Source organism: Nomascus leucogenys, chromosome 11, assembly GCF_006542625.1.
Source record: "Nomascus leucogenys isolate Asia chromosome 11, Asia_NLE_v1, whole genome shotgun sequence".
Classification (NCBI taxonomy): Eukaryota; Metazoa; Chordata; class Mammalia; order Primates; family Hylobatidae; genus Nomascus; species Nomascus leucogenys.
In genome coordinates this window covers 55,217,283-55,224,122 of record NC_044391.1, presented here as the reverse complement: position 1 = coordinate 55,224,122, position 6,840 = coordinate 55,217,283, and positions in this window count along the sequence as shown.

Sequence of the window (6,840 nt, the reverse complement as noted above, 5' to 3'; positions counted from 1 at the left end):
CTGCTTGAGCTCAGGAGTTCAAAACCAGCCTGGCAAACATGGTGAAACCCTGTCTCTACCAAAAATACAAAAATTAGGCAGGCTGCTGGGCTCAGTGGCTCACGCCTGTAATCCCAGCACTTTGGGAGGCCGAGGCGGGTGGATCATCTGAGGTCAGGAGTTTGAGACCAGCCTGACCAATATGGTGAAATCCCATCTCTACTAAAAATACAAAATTAGCCGGGCATGGTGGCCGGTGCCTGTAATCTCAGCTACTCAGGAGGCTGAGGCAGGAGAATCGCTTGAACCCAGGAGGCAGAGGTTGCAGTGAGCCAAGATCGTGCCATTGCACTCCAGCCTGGGGGACAGAGCAAGACTTCATCTCAAAGAAAAAAAAAAATTAGGCTGGGCGTGGTGGCTCACGCCTGTAATCCCAGCACTTTGAGAGGCTGAGGCAGGCAGATCATGAGGTCAGGAGATCGAGACCATCCTGGCTAACACGGTGAAACCCTGTCTCTACTAAAAACACAAAAAATTAGTCGGGCATGGTGGCAGGCGCCTGTAGTCTCAGCTACTGGGAGGCTGAGGCAGGAGAATGGCTTGAACCTGGGAGGCAGATCTTGCAGTGAGCCGAGATTGTGCCACTGCACTCCAGCCTGGGCGACAGGGCAAGACTCCGTCTCAAAAACAAAAAAACAAAAAACAAACAAACAAAGAAAAAACAAAATAAGCCAGGCATGTTGGTGCACGCCTGTAATCCCAGCTACTCACAAGGCAGAGGTTGCAGTGAGCTGAGATCACGCAATTGCACTCCAGCCTGGGCAACAGAGCCAGACTCCATCTCAAAAGCAAACAAACAAACAAAGTAGCCAGGCATTTTGGTGCCCACCTGTAGACTCAGCTACTAGGGAGGCTGAAGTGGGAGAATCACCTGAGCTTGGGAGGTTGAGGCTGCTGTGAGCCATGATTGCAACACTGCACTCCAGCCTGGGCGACAGAGGGAGATCCTGTCTCAAAAAAAGGGAAAAAAGCCAGGCACAGTGGCTCACACCTGTAATCCCAGCACTTTGGGAGGCTGAGGTGGGTGGATCACTTGAGTTCAGGAATTGGAGACTAGTCTGGCCATCATAGTGAAACCCCATTTCTACTAAAAATACAAAAACTTAGCTGGGCATGGTGGCGCACCTGTAGTCCCAGCTACTTGGAAGGCTGAGGCAGGAGAATCGCTTGAACTCAGCAATGAGCCGAGATTGGGCCACCGCACTCCAGCCTGGGTGACAGAAACAGAACAAGATTCCACCTCAAAAAAAAAAAAAAAAAAAGCAACAGACCAGAAGACCATGAGGTCAAAGAATGTTTTGTTTTTGCTTTTGTTTTGAGATGGAGTCTCACTCTGTCGCCCAGGCTGGAGTGCATTGATGTGATCTCAGCTCACTGCAACCTCCGCCTCCCGGGTTCAAGCGATTCTCCTGCCTCAGTCTCCTAAGTAGCTGGGATTACAGGTGTCCACCACCATGCCCAGCTAATTTTTGTATTTTTAGTAGAGACAGGGTTTCACTATGTTGGCTAGGCTGGTCTCGAACTCCTGGCTTCAAGTGATGTGCCCACCTCAGCCTCCCAAAGTGCTGGGATTACAGGCATGAGCCACCGCGCCCAGCCGAATGTTTTGTTTTTTTAAGATGGAAGATATCCCAGCACATTGGCAGGCTGAGGCAGGTGGATCATGAGGTCAGGAATTCGAGACCAGCCTGGCCAAGATGGCAAAACCCCGTCTCTACTAAAAATACAAAAATTAGCCAGGTATCGTGGCTCAAGCCTGTAGTCCCAGCTACTGGGGAGGATGAGGCAGGAGAATCACTTGAACCCAGGAGGCAGAGGTTGCAGTAAGCAGAGATCAAGCCACTGCACTCCAGCCTAGGTGACAGAGTGAGACTTCTTCTCAAAAAAAAAAAAAAAAGATGGAAGATTTCATCTCAAAAAAAAAAAAAAAAAAAGATGGAAGGTATTACAGCATGTTCGTATGCTAATGTGAATGATCCAGTAAAGAGAAAAATTGATAGTAGGCTGGGCACAGTGGCTCATGCCTGTAATCCCAGCACTTTGGGAGGCTGAGGCGGGCAGATTACCTGAGGTCAGGCATTCGAGACCAGCCTGGCCAACATGGTGAAATCCCATCTCTACTAAAAATACAAAAATTAGCCAGGTATGGTGGAGCGCTCCTGTAATCCCAGCTACTCAGGAGGCTGAGGCAGGAGAATTGCTTGAACCTGGGAGGCGGAGGTTGCAGTGAGCCAAGATTGTTCCACTGCACTCCAGCCTGGGCGACAGAGCGAAACTCCGTCTCAAATGACAACAACGACAAAAATTGATAGTAGAGGAGAAAGGGGATATTGCCAGAAAAACAGTCCTTAAGGCAAGAAGGAATGAACTCCGGTGTAGAACTAGAATGTTGGGGTGGGGGCTGGAAATGAAGGAGTAACAGTTGGCTTTATTTTATTTTATTTTTTAGACAGGGTCTCACTCTGTTACCCAGGCTGGAGTGCAGTGGCATGATCCTACCTCACTGCAGCCTCAAACTCCTGGGCTCAAGTGATCCTCCCACCTCAGCCTCCAGGGCACACACCATCGTGGGCTGGCTAACATTTTGTTTGTGGAGATGGAAATCTCACTATGTTACCCAGGCTGTTCTCAAACTCCTGACTTCAAGCCATCCTCCCATCATGGCCTCCCAAAGTGCTGAGGTTACAGGCTTGAACTACTGCACATGACGAGTTGGTTTTAAATAGAAGCAAGGAGAATTCATTTTAACAGATGAAAGTTAGAACGTATGGATGAGGATGGAGGTAAATTGATCAAATTAGTTGTAGAAAGATAAGGATGTTTCCTTTTTTCTTTTCTTTTTTTTTTTTGAAACGGAGTTTTGCTCTTGTTGCCCAGGCCGGAGTGCAATGGGGTGATCTCAGCTCACTGCAACCTCCACCTCCCGGGTTCAAGCAATTCTCCTGCCTCAGCCTCCTGAGTAGCTGGGATTACAGGCACCTGCCACCACGCCTGGCTAATTTTTGTATTTTTAGTAGAGACGGGGTTTCACTGTGTTGACCAGGCTGGTCTCAAACTCCTGACCTTGGGCAATCCACCCACCTCAGCCTCCCAAAGTGCTGGGATTACAGGCATGAGCCACCAGGCCTGGCCTTACCTAGAATTTCTTTATTATTTTTGTATGATGTAGAGATGGAGAGTCTGGCTATGTCGGCTAAGCTGGTCTTGAACTCCTGGCCTCTGCAATCCTCCCACCTCAGTTTGCCCAAATTGTTTGCATTTCAGGCATGAGCCACCATGCCTGGCCTTACCTAGGATTTCTTACTGTTCTGCTGAGACTGGTGATCTGCCTACCTTGGCCTCCCAAAGTGCTGGGATTACAGGAATGAGCCACCGCACCTGGCCCAGGATGTTTTCTTTTACTTTTATTTTCACAGTAAAATAGCCAAAGTCATCAGCTAAGAGTAAGGAAAGATAAAGGGATGCTGGAAAACTGCAGAGACTGTTCATAAATAAAGCCTCCCTTCTTTCATTTATTCAGTCAGGACAACACCCCACAGAGGTGGCCGGTTACCTGGCAGCTTTATCTACTGTGTATATCCCAGATGCTTAGCATGATGTGTCCCTAAGTGTTGAAGAATCCATCGCATCTTGGGATCTAGCTGAGAGGGAAGGGTTGGGGTTGGGAAAATAGCAATAGATACAGCTAGCATTCATTGAATGCTTCTTAAAGGTTGAGCACAGTAATTCAGAGCTCCACCTGACTTTTCTCATTGAATCCAAACAACAGTCAGCTAGATGCAGTGGCTCACACCTGTAATCCCAGCACTTTGGGAGGCTGAGGCAAGTGGATCACCTGAGGTCAGGGGTTCAAGACCAGCCTGGCCAAAATGGTGAAACCCCATCTCTACTAAAAATACAAAAATTAGCCAGGCGTGGTGGTAGGCGCCTGTAATCCCAGCTACTCGGGAGGCTGAGGCAGGAGAATCACTTGAACCCAAGAGGTGGAGGTTGCAGTGGGCCAAGATCACCCCATGGCACTCCGGTCTGGGCAACAAGAGCGAAACTCCATCTCAGAAAAAAAGAAAAAATCCAAACAACAGTCTTATAAGTAGATACAACAGTTTATAAACAAGGAAACCAAAGAAGATTTTTCTCCTTCAGAACTTGGACCCTGAATACCAGGTTGAGCTGGAGCTGAGTGAGTAATAAAATGAAAGGCCCTTTAATGTGGGGGAGGGTAGGTAGGAGTGGAGACCCTTAAGTGGTATCAGCACTGTTATCTGATGGGAGTGTGAATCTGAACACATGAAGCTCCAGTCTCAGTAGAACAGTAAGAAATCCTAAGTAAGGCCAGGCATGGTGGTTCACACCTGAAATCCTAACAATTTGGGTAAACTGAGGTGGAAGGATTGCAGAGGCCAGGAGTTCAAGAACAGCTTGGGCAACATAGCCAGACCCCCCGCCCCACCCCCGCATCTCCACATCATACAAAAATAATAAAGAAATCCTAGGTAAGGCCAGGCAGTAAGGCCAGGCCTGGTGGCTCACGCCTGTAATCCCAGCACTTTGGGAGGCTGAGGTGGGTGGATCGCCCAAGGTCAAGAGTTCAAGACCAGCCTGGTCAACACAGTGAAACCCCATCTCTACTAAAAATACAAAAATTAGCCAGGTGTTGTGGCAGGCACCTGTAATCTCAGCTACTCGGGAGGCTGAGGCAGGAGAATCGCTTGAACCCAAGAGGCAGAGGTTGCAGTGAGCCGAGATCGAGCCATTGCACCCCAGCCTGGGTAACAAAAGTGAAACTCAGGAGAATGCCTTGAACCCAGGAGGCAGAGGTTGCAGTGAGCTGAGATCACGCCATCGCACTCCAGCCTGGGCAACAGAGCGAGACTCCATCTCAAAAACAAACAAACAAAAAAACAAAGTAGCCAGACATTTTGGTGCCCACCTGTAGACTCAGTTACTAGGGATGCTGAAGTGGGAGAATCACCTGAGCCTGGGAGATTGAGGCTGCTGGGAGCAATGATTGCACCACTGCACTCCAGCCTGGGCGACAGAGGGAGATCCTGTCTCAAAAAAGGAAAAAAAGCCAGGTGTGGTGGCTCACACCTGTAATCCCAGTACTTTGGGAGGCTGAGGTGGGTGGATCACCTGAGGTCAGGAATTACAGACTAGTCTGGCCATCATAGTGAAACCCCATCTCTACTAAAAATACAAACAATTAGCCAGGCATGGTGGTGCACACCTGTAGTCCCAGCTACTTGGAAGTCTGAGGCAGGAGAATCGCTTGAACTCAGCAGTGAGCTGAGATCGGGCCACTGCACTCCAGCCTGGGTGACAGAAACAGAACGAGATTCCGTTTCAAAAACAAAAAAACAAAAAAAAAGCCAGACCAGAAGGCCATGAGGTCAAACAACACAATGTTTTGTTTTTGTTTTCGTTTTGAGATGGCGTCTCACTCTGTCGCCCAAGCTGGAGTGCATCGATGTGATCTCAGCTCACTGCAACCTCCGCCTCCCGGGTTCAAGTGATTCTCCTGCCTCAGTCTCCTAAGTAGCTGGGATTACAGGTGCCCACCATCATGCCTAGCTAATATTTGTATTTTTAGTAGAGACGGTGTTTCACTATGTTGACTAGGCTGGTCTCGATCTCCTGACCTTGTGATCCGCCTGCCTCGGCCTCCCAAAGTGCTGGGATTACAGGCATGAGCCACCGTGCCCAGCCAAATGTTTTGTTTTTTAAGATGGAAGATATCCCAGCACTTCGGCAGGCTGAAGCAGGTGGATCATTCCAGCTTGGGCAACAAGAGCGATACTCTGCCTCAAAAAAAAAAAAAAAAAAAAAAAAAAGAAAAAAAAAGAGAAAGAAATCCTAGGTAAAAGTCTGAGCCCCACCTCCCAATCACCTGATCACCTCAACCACTGTCACCAGCTCGATGACCTTGGAGAGGTCACACACTTCTAGTTCCGTAAAATGGAGTTATATTGCCTAAATCATATAATTTTTATGTTAAGTGACACATTCTCTAAGGCACTAAGTTTGAGGACATACTTTGTAAATGAAATGAGATATGGAAATATCTGTATATGGTAATGGTTTTGTTGTTGCTATTATTATTATGACTGCTATACACGTGGTCTGGAGAAAGCCAACCTCCCCAAAGCAGAGATTCTCCAATAAAGAACAGGCCCTCTAGGTTGCATATCAATAGGGAGCATGTTTAAGGAATGTTAGCCGGTAGTCTTTGCTAGGTGTGAGGGGTGAAATTTTTCTTTATCAAGGCTCAACTGTTTTCGAAGTCTTCAGGCTTGAAGTTCTGGAGAAAATAACTAAGCTTTCCGGGCGAGATCCCGAATACCAGTTTAAGGGATTTGAAATGCAAGGCCGTCTGGGACTCCACTGCCACGGTTAGGCACCAGGCGGCGCCGGTCGAATCTGTCCCGGGACTAGCAAGGCTTTAGGCAGCAACCCGCAGCGAGCCCGACCGCCTCTGGCCAGGTCCGGGCAGCTGGTGGGGGAGGTTCCAGCGGTCCACGCCATTCGTGGACGCAGTCTCTAGTGTCCTCTCCGCGTCCCACTTCACTGCCCCATCCCCTTTCCTGCGAGAGCCTGGACTTGGAAGGCACCTGGGAGGGTGTAAGCGCCTTGGTGTGTGCCCATCTGGGTCCCCAGAAGAGCGGCGGGAACTGCGGCCGCCCGGACGGTGCGGCCAGACTCCAGTGTGGAAGAGGAGGCAGCTGTTCTCCCAAGCGGCCGTGGGGGGCAGCAGAGGGGACGGCGACAGGTGCGGGAGCCCCTCCCGGGGTAGAAGTGGAAAGG